General features: G+C 43.8%; 1 protein-coding gene and 1 non-coding gene across 2 annotated transcripts in view; both read left to right on the forward strand.

The window, feature by feature from the left end:
- The window catches only part of LOC144473417 (uncharacterized), a 139,638-nt gene that overhangs the window by 98,846 nt on the left and 20,009 nt on the right, over positions 1 to 20,783 (forward strand). The window lies entirely within an intron of this gene.
- Positions 9,434 to 9,596, forward strand: LOC144473917 (U1 spliceosomal RNA). Its single transcript, XR_013494662.1, has one exon. It is a non-coding gene; the product is annotated as a U1 spliceosomal RNA (small nuclear RNA).

Below are 20,783 nucleotides of genomic sequence, written 5' to 3' on the forward strand. Positions count from 1 at the left end.
CACGATCGATTGCCGCGATAACATTTAACCTTTCCTGTACTGAATTGTGCAACCTGTTCCATCTCGGACACTTTCAATAATTATATAAATACGTTGTAGCTTTTTACGGGTTTGAAAGGTTTCAAAAACATTGTGATTTCACATTTATCTCGCGTGGCTCCTTCTACAGAATTTCTGCAGGAACTAAAATCTATTTAATTCGATATTAATAAAAGTAGGAAGAAATATAAATATTCACAATCTATAATTTTAATAATCTACTCTGTGGAGATTAGAATGGAAGTAGACATGCGACATTAAATAATAACTAGCTTTTGATATTAATTTTTATTCTGATATATATATTCAAACGAACTGATAATTACAAAGATTTTTGAAATGCAAAGAATTTTAGCTGATAGTTACTACGATTTAACTATTTAGTTTCGATTTCGTTACTGAAATGATTTGATATTGTAAAAAATTGTTCTTTTACCCTATAAAACAGATTTGTTTGCGTAGAGATCTCGCGAAAAATGGTATTAAATCCATCATAAATTCGAATATACATTACCGTTTCTCCCACGAAAGTTATTAAACACAAGGAAGTCGCAATCATTGTAGCGGTAATTCACCAGCACGTAAGAACACGACTAAATACGTGGAAGCCTGATTTTCTGGCGAGAAGCGAGCTCTCGAGGGTTTTTAAAACCGCTTGTTGAACAAACCAAAGCGTCTTTCACGGTTCTCCAGGCAACAAGACACGAGTGACGCGCTTGATCGGCACTCGAAAGAGCATAGACAGCGAGGCAATAGAGCCATCAAGGCATAATTGCTCCTTGAACCGTCGAAGTCGCTACAAGCGTCCGCGAGTGCCGCGTCGCTTGTACAATGCCGTTCTTTGTTTCCATTCCGACCCCTTTTCGACTATTGCTGATTACTCCGGTGGCCCTCGAACGTTCTCCAGCGTACGCCGACGCGGCGAACCGTGGCCCGTCTCCCTCTCTCTCGTTCTCTGCCAACTGGATAAGGGGAAGCCTATCCAGTCGGTTCTATTCTTACACTTTTCGCCGCAGCGCGCCGGCTACGTGAACCTGACGTTGACGTGTGCCAAGCGGCTTCGCGCGCGGGTCTCGCAGCGCCGGGTTCGCCGTTGACGTAGAGTATGAATGATTCCGTTAACTGGACATCACCACTGACAGCCCACTGGTTATTTCTCAGGAAACCCTGGAGGGTGCTTCGAGTGAAGGCTGCTTCCTTGAGAATTCGGGGCTCTGCGGAGAAAATGAACCGACCATTGTGAATCGCTCACCTTTCGGAATTAAGCATTCAGGCTCATCGAGCCACGTTTCGTCCTCCGAACGTTCTCTCGTCGGCCTTCTTATCCTGGACGCGGGGCTTCATTTTTATTTAAATACTCGGACGGTGCGCGCCGAACGTATCCAGGCTGTCCAAGATCCGCAGAGAAGAACGTCCTTCGTTTTTACGTCAAAGGAACCGCGTGATCATTCTTCCTCGTAATTCGTTGAGACGCGAACGAGGAGCTGAAGAGGATCGTTCGTGCGAACACTTTTTAAACAGCGTATTAACGCATTAAAGGCGGGGGATCTTGACTCGTTTTTCGTCCTAGAGCGGGCGCTATTTTGTGTAATCATAAAAAATTTAGTCTTACAAAAGTTGATTTAAACTCTTAAAACTACAAGAAATATTAAAAAGGAACTAGAAACTAATAAATCGTATTACTACGATTCCCGCCTTTAAGCTACAGTCGAGATCAATCGTAGTACTACGACTCCCGCCTTTAATGTGTTAATACGGCGCTCTTTATTTTTCAATTAATTTCACCAATTTATTCCAGCTTGGAACATAAATATCTTTCTTTACTTTGAAAATATTATCTCCGTGTGAGAAACAATGTCTTATGGGCAGTAATGAGTTTTATGAGTTACTTCTAAAAATATATTAATTTAACCAATTAATTTCAATTAATTTAACCAATTTATTCCAGCTTGGAATATAATTGTCTTCCTTTACTTTGAAAATATTATCTCCGTGTGAAAAACAATGTCTTATGAGCAGTAAGGAGTTTTATGAGTTGTTCCTAAAAATATACACAGAGTTTAACAGTTTCCTAATCCAACGAACTATCATCTTAAATATTCTGATCTTTAACACTAGAAAGACGGGAACTTGAAGACGGGAAAATGACTGCTTTTCGGCAATATAGATATAACACACATATATATACCGGAAATGAAGAAAGGGGGGGCAACAACAATGATTAATAAACGCATTTATATGTTGTAGAAAAAGTCAAAAAATTATAAGAAGCTGTGTCATTATTTACATAATTATTTTTCTAATTGAAATTGAAAAGCAGTCAAAATGACTTCCTTAGGCAATCTAGTGTTAATTCATTGAACATATTGGTGAGCTTCGAACGCGCGGAAACTCTCTACCACCCTTGTATAATACAGAGTGAAAACAGAATTTGAGTAACGCAGTCGAAGCGCGCATGCGCATCGAGGGACCGCGTAGCACCGCAGGATCTAGATATCAGAGCTGTTACTAATTGCTGTTTCTGGCGAACAGTGGGATCGCCGGTGATTTCCTTCGAAAGTGATCGCGCGCGGCAGCCGGAGATTGCGCCGCGGCTCTTTGTACGGCGGGGCACCGGTGCACGGTCCAGCGCACCGTGCGCATCAAGAAAGCCTTTCTACGGGATACCGTACAATAAGTTCCGCGGCCACGATAAATTACCCGCATTAGAGCGATGCGTCAGAGCCCTATTTGTGGGGAAGCGTGCATTAACGGCCGCGGCGCGGCGCGACCGTGCAGCGCTATCGGGGATAGCTTTTCAGGCGAGCGGTGCGCGGTTAACGAAGAGGTTAAGGACCCGGCGCGGATCGTTTCGAGACGATCCGCGCCGGGATCGGCCGAATGAAATCATATCTCTCGGCGAGGCCGGGTGTGCGTATTTTATCGGGTACGATCTTCGCGATTCTCTATGTCCCGCCTCGACCGTATCACGGTTGTCACATTTACTCGATCGGTTATCGAGGAGACCCGGCGATCGCATCGATCGATAACCGATCCGAGAGATCCGTACGCGGCGAGCGCGCCGCGGATCTCGATCGTCGCGACGATACACGATTTTTCAGGCATCCGAGACTGGTCGTGCCGTATTTCCAATGAGCGAAACATCGAATTACGTGCCGTTAATGGCGGGTGCTTAATGCGTAGCCGAGTCACTTCAGTCTTCTTTATACGGTAGAGTCGTTTTTCACATATTGAGATCAAAAATTCTATTGCGCGATGTTTTTATTTTATCGCTCAATTGTGGCAATATTAGATAGAATTCGTTTTTGACGAGTAACTGCTTTTATTCTTCGTCGCTAGACTGTAGACCTTTATGCAAATAGAACCGATCTTTGTCGATTGCGACGAAGATGGATGAAATAAAAATTTCTTTCCTTGTTTAATAAATTCAGTAAGATGAACATAATATTCTTGTAATCTTTTCATTGCTGAAAATCCGTAATCTGGTTATCCATCTATGTTAGAAAAGTGAAGGTTATAAGTTAGGTGGTTAAAATTAAGGACAGTGAAGATGCATAAAATTAGGGATAATAAGCATATTTAACAATTGTTGTCACACTTCCAGCATGAACGACGCCTAACAAAGTATCAGTATTTCTAAAATAATAAAATTGTAATCAGTGTTAAAAATGAATAAAATCATTAAAATATTTCAAATTTTGGATATATCATTTCCTCGCTATAAGTGCCACGATTTAGCGAGATCAGGCGAAAAGATTCCCAACGAAACTGTTTGCTAGCAAACTTTTCCAGAACCATTGAAAGGAGAGTAACAATGCTATTCGGTAAAATCGTCGATCACGTAGGAACCGTAAAGTCCCCGATGTTTCGTAGACCGATGCCGGCCACGGGGACACGCGTGGAAGTCAGTCGACCGTTTCGCTGTCAATTCGGCTGTCTTTCGGGCCACACCTTCGTAGACAGATAGTCCGGGGGCCGCGCGCGGTGCCAGCGGCCGTGGAAGTTCAGATGGGATGACGGATAAATCGATCGATCGATCGATCGTTTCACCGGTGATGGATCTGTTCTCGGCCCGCTCCTTTATTCTGCTCCCCTGCTCCACATCGCGGACGCGTCGCGGCCCGTACACCTTACACATATTTTCAATCACGATCTACGGATCCGGGGCCGTATGGCTTTATCTCGATTATAGTTTCGTGACGGCGATCCGAGCCGCTCGTAAAAGCAATAATAATTCCATCGCCGACCGTCGGACGGTATAATGACCGCGCGGCCACGATACACGGTAATGACACGATTGCCACACCATTAACACGGGCATCGATTCTAGATTAATATGACGCAACGCAACGTCCAATTGCATGGCTCTTGCCATTGCCAGGACGAAGGGACCGGACTTCTTTTGTCTTTTTATTGTTATTTTTCGATGAGTTTTTCTATACGTATTCTTAACTGATTAACCCTTTCGCTACGGCGGTTCAGTCCGCCGTAGCGCCACTCCCGCCGAAATTGTGCACATTGCGCGTGGATAGTATATTTGGGAAGAAAAGGGATTTTTCTTTAAAACAATATACTTATAATTTCTGCATAAGGTATAAAGTTATTTAATAGGTAAAGAAAAGTCTCATTAACAATGGAAAAAAGTGGAAAAAACATAGTATGCATAATACAAAACATAATAGCAAAAATTTACCGGCATGTCGGATATATCCGGCGTTCGGCTCCGCGAGTTGTTATGTGGATGACGGATATATCCGTCGTTCGGAGCGAAAAGGTTAATGCGATAAGAAGAAACTACGTTCGCGTTTCTTCGCGAATCTGCTGCGTAGATGGACGTTCAAGAATTTAAACGAGTATACTTTCGAGCTTCTGAAACTCTGCATTGTTAATATTACTAACGCAATACTTGAAACTTGTACTGAAAATTCTGCTCTCCCTTTTTTCGAAACTCGAGCAATTATATTAAAACTTTGTTACAATTTATTATATAGTTTTCCCTTTACTATATTTTTCTTCGTTCTCTTTTTATACATTTTATTTTCTCGCATCGTTATAGAGCATAGTTTATGCCTTTGTTAACCTTTTAGATACTACGCGCCACTATAGTGGCTTTCGCGAATGACTCGTGCTTTACTCAATTGTTTTATTATTTATTAAAGCAAACAATTAAAGTGAAAGTGTGTATATACCTAGTGTGTATATAGATATCCGGAAAAAATATATATTAAGAGAAAATCGTAATTTAGTTACGAAAAACTTTATTTGCGCAAAATGCTGCCGTATCTAAAAGGTTAAGACGAACAGTTTTATACAACATTTCATGATAATAACTTCGACGCGACTTCAAATTCTCCGAGGTATCGTCGACCGCAGATAATTGATTAAAAATACTCCGGCAACGATCATTTTTACCGCGGGCGCTGAAAGGGTCGGAAGACGGTCGTTTCTGCGCTCTCGGGGACATTCGGCCTCGCTGATTGACTCGTTACGGCCGTTAACTAAATTAGTAAGGTGGCGCGTCGATCGAACATGCGCCGCCTAATCGTTTTTCGGGGTAGCGATCGACGCCGGGACGCGCCGGTGATTTACGCGCCATTATCGGGTGACCGGCGCGCGTTGAATCGTTCCCGCGCAGGGACAGAGAGGAGCCACGGAACGATTAGCGGTGAAAGTCCCTCGCGTGAATTACGACGTGTCTCGGGCCCGGTCTGGGAAGCGTGGACCACGGCCGCGACGCGTCCGTTGCGCGCCGACCGGCCGGCAACAGCCGCGCCGGTGACTTCTAATTTTTCGAGACGCTTGCCCGGGGGCCTCTGCCGGCCATTGTCGGAAATATTATCGGAGCCACCGAAACGACGCTATAAAGTCGCGGAGTTAATGGCCACCGTCTGCCAGCGAACGGGACGCATTTCGGTAATTAACTTCGTCACGTTCACTTCGCTGAAGTGGTCCCGCGGGTCTTTTATGATTTTCCTGTTCGATGCTTTCTTTTTCTCGTCGCCCGGCTTCCTCGTAATCCTCGCGCCGATCCTGCCTCGCGGATCCACCGTAAACGCACACCCCTCCGTTTATGCTCCGCTGATGTGCTGTTTAATGCATATTAAGCGCTCTAAAACGCGATTCCAATTGAGAATTTTTATCGCGATAAAAGAGAAATATAAAATAGACTTTGTACCAATACAGAATATAGTCATGGTATAATTATAATTAAACTGTAGATTTCTATGCAAAATGGAAACTTTCCGAGGACGATTGCGAGGAATTTGAAATTAAATAAAAATGAATGCTTTCTTTTAGAAAAAACTGAAAATAGTGTAACTATATTATCAAATTCTTATGTGTTCACAGTTTTATATTTTGGCTACATACTCTTGTCAGAAGCACCCCCAAACAATTTAACAATTTAACTATAATATGATATACTATGTAGACATAATTTTAGTCGCTTCCTGAAAAATTCTCTTTATATAAAAATTAAATAGATAAATATATACCTTTTACTATAATATCCACGCAAAGGTCGACAAAAATCATTTTGCTTCTAACAAAGGTATTCAACGACGGGCAACAATGCCGCGAGTATAGGGTACATAACTTCAGCTCGATCTTTGACTCGTGCTTCGCAACACGGAAGTCGTAATTCTTCGTCGCGATCTATAATTTCCATTTCGTCGACAAAACGCACAGGATTATCCCGTTTCGAAGCTCGTATAATCGGTCCGAATCGGTCCGCCGGCAAACAAGAACTATCCGGCGGAGCGGTTTCGGGCGACCATAATGGTGTGCCCTAACGGCGATGGAAACGCCGCGGCAGGGAACAGGTCCCGGTCTCTGCGCGCTCCGCGACACGCGAAGAGACCACTCAAACGAAAAGTCTACAATTTCGTCGATCGTCAAAATAAGCAGCCGTAAATCCTGAAAGACATCCGTCAGTCGTTTTTGGAACACGAGCTGTTTACACGAGCATTTAGGAGCCGGGCTTAAATATCTTTTGACGTCCGAATGGCCGGGTGCGAGCGAGCGCGCGCGTCGTGTTCCCGGGCGACCGTCGCCGGGCACGGTTGCACGGCCCTCCGAGCGCCTCGTAAAGCCGATGTAAAAGTGATTTGCTGTCTGTCCAGCCACGAAATCGTCGTCGTATATCTTGTCTTCCCCCGATCACTCCTTATCTAGGAGAGACCGAATCCGGAAACGCGTGAAGCTACAGTAGCGGTGAAAAATTTCAGACGACGAATTTAATTTCAATTAATATCAATTTATATATCACTGTAGACAATTTATAATTTACTAAGATAAATTACAACTACCGAGAGTCGCCTCTCGTCCGCAAAGGGTTAAATATTTCTTTACACCAGAATCACATAATGTAATCGACTGTAGATTTCTGTACTAAATAAAAATCCTCTGCCTCGATTGCAACAATCTAAAATAAAATAAAAGTTTCGTCTAATAAATTGAAAATATGTAACAGCATTCTTGACACATACCAACGAATGTCTCCGTATAACAATATCTAGACTTGATTTATTCAAAGTCTGTACAGATTTCCTATGTAATATATGGTGTAGTAAAAAATTTAGTAAGAAAATTTATCACTGAGACGTATCTATGATTTCGGTAACTGCGAAAGAAGAGATAAAAAATCAGTCGTTCCGGCTGATTTATGTTCCGCCCACGCATTTCTATCTATTACGCTGAGTTACCACAAAAAGTCACTACATCGGTATTATAATAAATCTTTGCATATTAAATTCGTTTATATTGAAAGAGTTCTAGAAAATGTGAGAATTAGGAGAAAATAAACGCAATTCGATACGGCACAAAAATAATACAAAATGGGAATACTATACGTTCGAAGAGATATAGTTCTAATATGGTCCTTAGACCAAAGGATTAACCCTTTGCACTCGAATGGTGACTCTCAGGCACCACTGATATTGTTCTTTCACCCTTTAAAATAATTTTTATAGCAACAATGTTTAATTTTAGAAAAATTGTTAAATATGGCACTGTTAGTATGAATCACGAGAATGAATTTGGTATATACATAAAATACTGTTGAATTTCAACAAATAACTTGAAATGCAAAAATCAATCAAATGGATGGTTTATTTATTTACCACCGAATATGTTTAAGTTAGTTACCTGTAATATCTCAAATAAAAAGGACGTATTTTATACCTTTCTTTAAATAATTAAAGTTCTGATTAAAGTTCTGATTATAGATCTAACAGTGTTTAAATAATTAATTATTCCCATAACAAATTCATAATTCTAATAAATACACTTCGTCGCTTAAAATGAAACTGCTATAAGACGGAAGAATTATTTTAGATTCAGAGCTAAAATGGCTTCGAGTGCAAAGGGTTAATTCTACGAGATTAAGTACGAGAAAGTTTATTGAGTTCCCGCGTGGATCGTGCCAGCGGCAGAATAAACTGTACAATGTCCCCGGGCGGTCGAGACCATTCCGAGATTCCGCTGTAAAATGGATTCGACACGCCTTTGTACGGCGGCGTTTGAGATACGAGGCAATAAAGCCGCCCCGAAACGAGCAGAACATTGCGCGGCCCGCTTGCGCAAAGACAGAAAACGGGTCGAGATTAATTCGCGTCTGTCCATCCTGGTTTCGCGTGTTGTCCCGTCGTCCGTTGCTCGCGAGAGGTATCCCGCGTCACCGGTCGGGAGAGAGTCACCTTCCCCGGACGGCCGCGATAAAACATCGTTTTCTGAATCACCGTTTCGGGGAGAGGAGGAGAGGGGGGGAGGAGGTGGGAGAGAGGGAGATCCAGCAGCGGCGTTTATTAAGACGTCCCAGGGTTTCCGTGACCGCGTAATTGCTCAGGCATGCGTGCTTGCGGTTTCCGTGATTTATCCCGTGTGACTCTGTTTTCAGCTGGTAGTCCCGACCCGACCGGGATAACGCCGTGAATATATAATGAATCGGCCGATGCCGGGCGCCCGTGTATATTGAGCCATCAGGTAGAGGAGACAGGCCTATCGAGCGAGCCGCTCCTAAAAATTCTCGATCGAGCGCGGCTTTTTAATTTACGAGCGGCCGCTCGACTAATTTCTTGAGTAATCACGCGAAATTTAGTGTCACCTTTTATGGCGAGAACGGCCGGGACTCAGCGATCTGGCACGGCGTTCGTGGAACGGGGACACAGGAAAGTCTCTTCTCTCTTTCTCTCTCTCTCTCTCTCTCTCTCTCTCTATCCTTTTGCAATTAGCGTTTTCTCGGGCGATCGTTAATTCTACGCTCGAAAATCGAAACGGTTTCCAGCGACTCCAAGTTTATTGTTATGTGCATGGGAAACGGTGAACGACTTTCCTGGGAGTTTGGTATTAATTTTAGTATTACTATTACTATTAAACTCCTGGGAGTTTAGTATTAATACTTACCTGGCGTAGAGGTTACCGTGATCACAAAGGCGGTTCCTCCAGGGGGAGGCTCTTCCATTGCACCACGGTTGAGCTGACCCCTGCGAATATCCCTAATGTGGATATCTCCGAAGTAAAATTTTTGTTAATTTTAGCTTCCTGCGCCGTGACTATCCGCGACGCGTTTTATAACCTACAATTTATAATGAAAAATTGGTAATACTGTACTGTACCTTCGCAGAAAAAATCTCTATCGAATCTTTTCTTTTTTAAATTAAACGTTAAGGATTAAACATCGTTCGGCTGCGACGGCATATCCGAAAAAAATTTAACAACATCAGTACATCATATTTAGCGTAATAATTTTCAATATGACGAACATTAACAATACATTTAATTTTTAAAACATGTCATCAGCCAACGTTAACTTTTTGCGGACTTATCGTCAGCCAAAGTGAATTAATTTATATCAAAAAAAAATTCGTTGATCGGTATATTTTGCTCGAGCAAATTCACCCGAAATCCATCGATCACGTTGGTGGTTGAGTAAACAGGGAAGCGCCACGGGACGAGCACCGCGAACGCGGTCCGCGCTCGCTCGCCCCCGGCATTAATCAAGCGGGCAATTAGCGGCGTAACAGGAACTCCTTGAATAATGAATCGTCCGGGACGATCCTAAACCCTTAACCCCCGTCCCACGGAACAAAAGGATCCGGGCGCGATCCGATTGGCCGGTGGGCCGGTGTTTAAGGAAGTCGGTCCGAAAAACAGCCCGGCCCCCGATGAAATATCCGCGAGAGCGTCGTAATTGTCGGGTTTCCTTTCCTGCAGGCCCGTGTGGCGGCCGTTCTCGCAGGCAACCGCCCGGCCCCGGACAGTTACAAAGCGCTCGATTAACAGTAAAAACGAGCAAACCGAGGACCGGTGAAGAGTAACAAATAGGCACGGATCGGGGGTGGGGGCGCGCGGGTAGCTCGGGACAACGGCGGCGAGGCAAGGCGGAACCGTGCGAGAAGAGAGGGGCCCGGGGGCTAGGGAGCGCGGCTCGGGAATCGACAGAGATAAGAACGTCGAATGGCAGGGAAAGAGTGGTTAACGGCGGCAGGAATCGCGGTTTTCGCCCGCGGAGCCAAAAACCGAGGTCGATTAAAATTGCTTCGCTGCCGGGAGACGGCTCAATTATCACCAGGCCGGCGCACACCGGCGAGGTTCGTGCGAACAGCACCGACGCGCATGCGAACGGCTCTCGTCCCGCGCGCGCAAGTCGACCGACCGAGAAAGAGAGAGAGAGGGGGAGCCACTGCCGTGGAACCAGGAGGAGGGCTGGGAGCTTCGAGCGATCGGCGGCGCCCGTCTTCCCGGATAAATTATCGTTGTTAATGACATATTTATTGGCGGCACGCCGACGGATACCGGGAACCTCGGTATAATTTGCTGATTCGTGGTAACCCTGATCCCTCCGCTTCCTTCTCCTTCCCCTTCTCCTTCCTCTTCTTCTTCTTCTCCAGCCACCACCTTCCCTTTCTCCGCGACTCTCCGTTTCGATAGCACCGCGCTCCCCGACCAATTTCCATTTCTCGCGTTGACGAGGATCGTCCAGAAAGTAAAAACTTCGCGGACAGCTGCCGCGCCGTGTCCCGGACACGTGGCGTCGTTTCATTTGCATCCAATGGAACACGTGTGCGAGCGGCATTCCTCGCGACGCCGTCCCACTATAAAATTAATACGGACCAGCTATCTCGTGATCGTCGATTGTGAAAAAATTGCATTTCTTCGAATCGGAGATATTCGAATGTTGTAAAAGCAGAGACGCGGTGTCCCGATGGCTTCGACGTGAAATCGACGTTCCGGGGATAGCCGGATTTTTCAAAGATCGGCTTCGGGGAAGTAATGCGAAATTCAGCGTGCTGTGACGCGTCGACCAGAAAATCCGTGAATTTTTCTATTTTTCTGCGAGCAGAACGAAAAAGGTATTTGGGATTTAATCCTCTGACTACCAACGACGTCGACTTGCAACGAAAGTGCCAACTTTGAAGCATAGTGAGAGACTTTTCCTTGTCTGGTCTAGATCAAATTAAAGATAATCAACTACTTCTTCGATATCATTATCCTATATATAATAAATTATCTTAACAATTAATTTTCAAGCTTGAATACAAATAATTCCTTCACACACACACATATTAGGGTCACTGCAATCAAAGTGATTGATCTGTCACTTATAAACGCTTTCGAATCAAGAACAATGCAACCAACAATAACCCGACACAATAAAATAAATGAACTTCTCCTTACATTAAAAAGGAGATTTTAACTTTTGTGCAATTCCGAGAGGTAATACGTCTTGCTTCTTGGACGAGCCTCGATTCTCTCAGTTGTTGCCGCGCCGTTGCGTTTCGTTTCTCTTGCTCAAGTTCCGTCGATCCCGCCGCGGCTGATTAATCGAACGAGAAGTGCCTCGGAGCGACCAGAAAATCGCTGGTAGAACGATCGGGAGCGTTGCGGCGCGAGAGCAATTATTGCGTTCTTTGTGCATCGAGCGGGCGCGTTTGGTCGCCGTTCAGAGGCGAATTCGCGCGAGAGTCTGAACGGAATCGGGGCGCGTGGACGCGCAAAAACCGTCGGCTTTTTTCGCTGGTCTCGTTTGTCGCGCACCCGGCACGCCGGCCGGGTAATTAAAGAGCCTTGGCCGCCACGGTTTTAATTAATCCGACCGGCCACGGTTTGGCTGTGGTCGTGACGAGAAGGTCGACTTCCTAGAAGTTCCTAGAAGCCTTTTTCATTTCCGCTTCCAATTTAGCTGTTCCCTCGATTCCGTGTAATTTTCAACTGAATCTGTTGTCGAGAAGTCGACGAATTTGCTATTCGAAGCACAACTATTAAAAGATAATTAATTAATAATAATAAGAAAAATAAATAGCTTCGACCGCAAAGAATTAAACGCGGGAACAGCTGAATAGTTCGGTAGCCACCTGCGTGAATCGAATGCAACGGTGGGAATGATTTACGCGCCGTTGTCGCCGGGCCGAATCCGGCGTCATTTAAGCATCATCACGGCGCAAAATACCGTTCGCGAGCGTCAACCGGCGTTGACGACGCATTCGCGACGCGCCGTCGTCGTCGACAACGCGCCAGGAAAGAGAGAAAGGAAAAGCCATGGTTTTTGAAAACCGCGCGAGATGCCGCGGCGCATTCTCTCCTTTCATGCCGCGAGATCCGTTCCTCCCTCCGCGGAACAACCTTATCAGGTTCACGCGAATCATCCCTTAATGATGATTAACGAGCGTCGCGTACGCGCGCGTCGACGACGACGGGGCCTCTGTCGCGTTGCGTAACTCCCGCGGTAATTAGCGAGCGAGAAACCGTGGCTCCGGCGATCCGTTCGGACGGGGGTCGCCTTTCGAACGGTATTAATTATTTTGTCACTAGCTTGAATACCGACTACCGCCGAGGAGCTGTCCGTGTGCCGCGGCAGTTGAAATCTTTCTTTCCAACCAGCGGCTTGACAAAGGCGAGGATCGCGGCTCATTAGGAGCCAACCATTGATATCATCCCGAGACATCGGAATGAGAATCGTCATTATATTCGCCGTGGCGAAATCAGTAGATGTCTCGAGTAATTGTTGTCTGGAGAATCTTGATGCTCGACGATTAAATACCCGCGGCCGCAGTGACGCGGGTAAAAGTCTTTTCTTTTTTTAAATGTATGATTCCGTTCGATCGCGGTGCACGGAAAAATGACGTACGTATCCCGTCGTTGCGAACGCATCGAGACGTTGATCGTTATTACGATTCGCCGTGCTCGGAGTTGTGCTCGTGAGTCGAACGCGTTCCGAGGGACATAATTAGAGACGAAATCCCCGTCGTACGACAAGAGAACGGCGGGGCTCGGTTGCCACGATCGCCGCTACCTAATTAAACGTTCTTCGAAACACCGGCGATGCAAGAAACGTTTCGGACTTGTCCGATGTTAAGCCGGAGAACGGCATTAAAGAGGAAACGGAGTGCGCGCCGCGCGGCCCGTGCAATCATCTGTAACCGCGAACTTTGAGCCAGGCCCCGAGGAAATTGGCAACGCGGGATGGTAATTCGATTGGATAAGTCCGTGGTGCGCGGCGTAAGGACCCCGCGAGCATCATTGTAACAAAATGAGATTGCTACCGAATAAAGTTGTAATCGAATCGCTGGACCGTGCTCTCTCTCTCTCTCCCTCTCTCTCTCTCTCTCTCCGACTCCTTCTTGTTCTTCTTGGTAACGGTTGTCGGGAATATGCGAACGATAATCGGTCCCTGTCGGTCGGGAACAAATACGAGGAATCGATTCGATTAAATTTTACTGAACGGAACGTTGCACGGTAAATACCGAGTCGGAGAAATTAAAGATTGCCGCGCCGCGAGAGACGCCCGATTTAACCTCGGCGAAGAGCAAAGCTAACGATTCTGGGGGAATGTTTTATGGTATACGCGTTGCCATTTATTTCGAAATTATGTATTTGGTCGTTTACGCGAGCGCTATTATTTGTTATACATAAAGTTGTCGTCTCGTTATACATAAAGTTATTATTAGAATTATCAATTTGTTATGGGAATAATTAATTATTAAACACTATTAGAACTATAAATTGAACTTTAATCAGAACTTTAATTATTTAAAGAAAGGTATAAAATACGTCCTTTTCATTTGAGATATTACAGGTAACTAACGCGAATCAATTCAACAAAAACAATAACGATCAGAAGAGATTCGATAAACCATCGCATGCCTTCGCATCTTAAACATATTCGGTGGTAAATAAATAAACCATCCATTTGATTGATTTTTGCATTTCAACATATACGTTGAAATTCAACAGTTATCGTCTCGTTATACAAAATATCTTGGACGATCTCATCGAAATGTTACCGTTTGTTATAGAAAATATCTTAATCGATCGTCTGCATATGTTGCGCGAAAAATATCTTGCACAATGTGTTATCGTTTAGCCACGGTGGAACTTGTAACAACGAATGAATTGCAACTTCTACCCGATTTCACAAGAAGTTCTATGCTGTCTCGAATGCTTAACACCTGCTCCCCTCGAGTAATTATGGGATCCTCTCAATCAGACTATCAATCCGTCAGCTTCCACTCACCTAGACGTATCTTACGAACTAAAGAGACGTTCTAATAATTACAAGCTGGCGCGACGATTAAATTGTATGTTTGTGCAGTTTTCTACGTGCCGTCCAGTCAGGAACAAATCGTAGAGATTTTTACAAAAAACGTATTTGTTATAAACTTTGAACTGGGATGACTTTTGGTTCTATTACGCGGTTCTATCGTTCAAGTTAACCTGTCGAGCTGAACGTGTGTAATGAGTGAAATTTATTAAATCTTTATCAGTTAGTTTTTCCTTCGTCCTTTTATCTCTTTTATATTTTCTATTTTAATTTCTTTTAATAATCCTCCAATTTCTAATTTATATTTTCTATTTTAATTTCTTTTAATAATCCTCCAATTTCTAATTTCTATTTTCTATTTTAATTTCTTTTAATAATCCTTCAATTTCTAACTCTTCTGTTGTGTCTCGCTATTTTCTGACACTTTCGTTGATGTTTCTTTTCCTCCTTGTATATTTTTTCCTTCTTTCTTCATCCCTTTGTAACCTTATTTCCTCTTACTCTCATTAATAAAATTAGATTATACTGACAGGTACGATTATTCAGATTATAAAGATATTCTGTGTTATTTATTTATTATATACGTTACTTGCTGTATACATTATAATAACACTCGTTAAAAATCGAAATAAGTATCTTATAATTACTAAAAATTGCTGTATTACTTTTTACAAGAATCACTATCAAAGTTCTCGTTACATAAATGCTTAAAACTTATAAGTCTCTTAATTATTTATTTTATTATAAATGATTCAATTTTCAATACAGCCAATAAATGCAATAGCTTGAAACAAAAGCTTCTGGAATTGAAATAGTCTCAAGCGTAAATGATTAACAAATCTTTCCCCAAAACGACCAATTATCGTTCGAACCTTAAAATAAACACAAAACATTACAGCCATTGTCTCGCTACGAATCGTTCGCTCCGGGGTCCCTTATTTCGTCTGCGGAAATTTCCGGGAATTCATGGAATGTAAACAAATAAGAGGCGAATTAATTCGCGAAGGCAAATGCGATCGAATTTCGCGGTTAGACGGCGAAGAGCGACGAGCGGCCGGAATAATCGTATCCGTAATTGGCGCGGGTTTTTTGGGAAAAGCGCGCGAAGAATGCGGCCCGAAAGAAGCCTGGGTGGTACGGGCGCCGCGCGGTTTCGCGAGCGTGTACCGGGGAGCCGTGCCCGGCCAAGCCTCGACGCGCATCGGCCTGCGCGTCGGTTTTTGGCGGCGGGAAAAAGGCCGCGCGCCGGGAACGTAGTTACGCTGAATCTCTAATTATCCCGGCGTGGTCTTAGGGGCGTGGGTTTTTTCACGCCGTGACGCGGGGCGCCGGTTTACCGGGCCGGAGATAATGACAAGTCGGTGTAATTACGCATATCGCGCCGCGACGTAATTTCCCGAGAAACGCGGGACGGGAACGCCGCGCGGGGCCCGTTCATTTACCGTGGCTGCTGTCCGCGACTTGTTTTCCCTTTCTTTCCTACGCGGATCGCACGGGAGTAATTGTAACCTTGGCTAATCGTTGAAGCCGGGACTGGGGATTAAAAGAAATTTAAGGAGAATCGAGAGAAGCGCGGGTTTTCTTTCTCTCGGTGCTTCTGGGATACGCGTTATACTCGAGACAAATTATATACTAATATACTATATATATACTAATTATTATACTGTATGTTGGTTGGCCTCTATATTACTAGGTAATCTTAAAATTTAAGCTGCAAGACGAATATTTATATAATTGAAGGATGTATCGAGAGAAATATTAGACTGCAGCTATGATTTTTCTAGCTCTCAGTTTTCCTGCCGCCATTTTGTTTTATATGCTCTTGATCGATCTCAAAATTCAACAAAAATGAATCCTTTTCAACTTATACGATATGTCTCTTGCAGCGAATATTATAATAACATTCGTTAAAAAGCAGAACGAATGCCTTATTTCTGCTTTTATAAATCAATATAAATTATTGCCAAATATCACAGAATACGATCGAAGAAACATAGCGAAAGGTAGAAATTATAAAACGTGTTCACAGCCATCTACGGTAAGAACGTTTTCTATAACAAATACCGACGACGATCACGCCGGATCGTCCTTGGAAAGGCATATTAGACAACACGAGAAAAAAGCGCTATAGCAATAGCTGTCAAATTTTCGATAAGTATCGCGACGACTCCGATGATTAATGTTCCGGTCAGAGTTTCGATAATCGAATCCATGCGGTTCCATTACGATTCCTTGTCGAAATTAATAGGTTTGCGTAATAGATTTCGAGAGGTATCTGCCCGGATGGTTTCGATTTAACACTTTCGATCGACGATCGCCCGCTTCGACGCTAACAGCTGACCGCGGCGGCCGCTTCGACGAGAGCAAGCGCGCCGAAGAATTTTAATTTCCGCGAGCATCGAGCCGGGCCAACCGTGTTCGTAACTTTCCGCGCGCATATGCGCGGGCAACGGCGTAATTACTAATTTGCATAACGACCGCAGAAACTGCGGAGAGAGCTTCACGTACGAGACGTTCGTTAGCCGGCCGAGCAAGCGATCGCACCGAAGATAATTCGATTTTTCCGGGGATACGCCGTAAAAATCTTCGATCGGAATCTAAGACGGATACGTCGTAAAAACGGTAATGACGCGTTCCGTGCTTGACACGTGGGAGCGTGGTTCGCGCAGAACCGGGAAAAGCTTGTGAATTTTGTCCGACGGAACGTTCCGCGAAGCGTGTTGCAAAGAGCGCAGAGCTTCCAAGCCTTCGACGTCTATGTAACGAATATAATAAAGATAAAGATGAAGATGAAGATGAAGATGAAGATGCAGATGAAGATGAAGATGAAGATGAAGATGAAGATGAAGATGAAGATGAAGATGAAGATAAAGATAAAGATAAAGATAAAGATAAAGATAAAGATAAAGATGAAGATGAAGATGAAGATGAAGATGAAGATGAAGATGAAGATGAAGATGAAGATATGAAGATGAAGATGAAGATGAAGATGAAGATGAAGATGAAGATGAAGATATAATAATATTAATATAATATATATATATATATTCGCGCGACTTATATCTGCATTTCAATTCTCTCTCCCATGAAATCACTACCTGTTTAACTTCTTGCGAATGACGTAATCATCTACTGTACATTTTACACACACGATCACACTTTCCTTGCGACAAGAATGACATGGAAAATGCTTGAGCGCATTTTCAATAATTGAGGAAAAACTTTCCTTATAATTACAAATAAATTAATAATAGACTGTCACTAATAAGTTTTCTACAGAATTAAAAATAGAACTCGTCTACCTGAAAAGAAGAAGAGAGAAAGAAATTATTTACGAAGTTACTAAAGAAAAACTAATCTTGGGCAGCGTAAAGTCGCTCACTCGGTATTCCAAGGGATTAAGAAAAATAGTAATTACGTTGCGAAAAATGATAATTAAATTGCGAAAAATTTCTTTCACGCTCCACAAACACGATACAACAAACGAAACTCGTTTTTACTTGGGCTCTCGTCTTCGCTCCTCGCTTCTTCTTCTTCTGCCTCGTCGAGGGTGGTCGATCGTTCGCCATCTTTCCTCGAATTCCTTCGCACCTGTTCACGGCTTGTCCCGCGGAACGGCCGATATTCGCATAAATCCTGCGCGAGGCATAAGCGTGAACTCGCAGTTGCGTGTCGTGCGTGAGCGTCGCCACTGGCAGCGAACACGTGTAAAATTCGCCGGTAGAATGCCCGTACCGCTGGCTATCATGTCGGCACACGTGTCGACTCCCCATGGACCCTTACAAATCAAAAACTAGACCGCTTCGGGCCACGAGATCGCTCAATGAACGTTCATTCGATAAGCTTTATTTTCATAGAACAATGATCTTTTTCATCGCAGTTCGATATAAAAAAAATTATCAGATCATCTCTCAAAAATTCCCGTAACTTGCAAAAAACAATTTGAAAATCCAAAAGTTTATACCTGCATGAAAAGTATTCTTATATCGTCGCAGTTTTATTTCATCATCTACACATTTCTCCTACGAATCTATAAAACTCGAAGCCTGCGAGCTATGATCGTTAATCACTAATCGAATTACTTTTTGCCAATCTAATTTACATCAAATTATAATAACCAACCAGTGTGTAATCGTTGATCATTGATGAGACCACTTCCTGCCGAGCTCTGGCGCACGGCAGGCACGATAAGAGGATCGTAGAGAAACACGATCTATTAAAATATCGACCACATTTGTTCGCTTTACGAGCCCGAAGCCGTACACTTAAACGGCAAACTGTACGCGATGACGAAGAAGAATTGGCTTACGGTGAATCCATCCTATCGTAGCGAGAACGTACGTGGCAACGTGAGAGGCGCGATAAAGCGTGGACATCGTCGACGAAGCACCCAAGCAAATCGACGAAATATACCGCGGTGATCCAAACTGATTAAGCGATATTCTCGTAGAGAGAAGAAAAATCGTTAAACGACGCAATCATTGAATTCCACGCAGATAGGGGATCTTAAGAGAGCGTCGACGTCGTAACGAACGAATCCGGAGGGGGGAGAGGAACAGGTCGCCTAGGGAATACCGAATTCGATAAGGAGAAACTCGTCGAGTCGGTGCTGAAAGTGTTCCGCTTTATCGAGGGAAAAATCGGCCGGAGTCGCGAAACGAGTTCGTCCGGTAGCCATCCCGTACGATCTCGTCCACACGAGCTTGTAAAAGAGCCTCGCCACGATTTTTTGCTCCTGCGAGAAAAAGCACCGTTTAGCCACTATGTTTCCATTCGATGATCGGACAACTTTTAATTATATCCCGAGACGATATCTGCGGGACGCGTGATAGGGGACTGGTTCGGGAATATATGGAACGCCTCTGATACGATTAAGCGATCGTTGAACACCGGAGCGAAGAGTTCCACCGTCGCTTCGATCGGACAGCAGTTAATGGCCGATCAACGGCTCGCCTGGAAAACGGCAAAACGACGAACGATTCGCGGCGTTAGAGCACGATCGAACGATCGCTAGCCTCGGCCGGGGCAAACATCGCGGTTGTAGACGGCTGCGGTTTATAGCCGTCCCGCGTACGCCGCGACTGTTCTTTGATCTATTTTTGCGGCCCGCTGAAACGCGTCGCTTCAGCGACCGGTCACGTTCGCGGGACAAGAAGTTCCCCGTCGTAACCGCGGATAATCCTGTAAAACGGATTTCGATCGTCGCCGATTGGTAATCCGATAATTAGATACGATTTCGAGCCAATTATTCCATCGACCACTGCGACGGATCGCGAAATCGGATCATCGTGTAATTGGAGATCGTAGACGCAGGCTTTTATTACGCGAAATATTATTGTTATAGCACACGATGATCCTATATCGTGAAATTGAAAAATTATCGGAAATTTTTACCCAATTTAATTAATGAAGCATGCGCCATCGTTTTCGTCTCACTTTTATTAACCCGTTGACTACTGTGGTCGCCTATAGGCGCTTCGAAATGTTGCGTTTGTAACACTGAGAGCACCTAGAGGCGTCCTTACAATTTTATCGATAATTATTCCGAGTAGATCTTGCCACGTGAAACGTAACAAAAGACGTGAGACACGTTACGGCTGTAAGAAATGTGACGTAAGATTTTGTATTTATCCATGTTTCGAATTATATCACACTTTACTAGATTATTAGATATGTTGTGAAAAAAGTCTTACATTAATATTAAGTGTTCAATGTTTACAGTAGCAATTCGGTTCGGAATACGAAGAAACAAATAATATTGTTTTAATGCAGTGAAATTTAGTTTCTTGATCATTGAGACATGTTTTTTCATAAAAATGCATCCCTACCCGAAAGTTCGCCGTTCTCAGCGCACATCGTAACTCAATTCCTGCCATATGGTAAGGCCGGCGCGTATCAAAGTCTGCCGTATTCAAGGGGTTAAGCGTTGCAATTTACGATTATAATAACTTAACCCTTAATTAGGCGCATGGGGTCAGGGCCACTTGAAATTCAAAAAATAATGGCTTACAGTCTTCAGAGCGTACTAACGCTCTTTCTAGCTTCCCCACTCCCTGTTTTTTTTTTTAAATATTTTTAATGTCACAGTAAGTATTTGTTTCTTAAAGTTAAGTATATTAAAGAACTTTATTAATTACTATAGAAATCCATTAAGTTTTATTCCTTTTTGATACTCCTTTCCCAATGTTTTTTTGGGGTCTTAAAT

This window comes from Augochlora pura, chromosome 7, assembly GCF_028453695.1.
Source record: "Augochlora pura isolate Apur16 chromosome 7, APUR_v2.2.1, whole genome shotgun sequence".
Classification (NCBI taxonomy): domain Eukaryota; kingdom Metazoa; phylum Arthropoda; class Insecta; order Hymenoptera; family Halictidae; genus Augochlora; species Augochlora pura.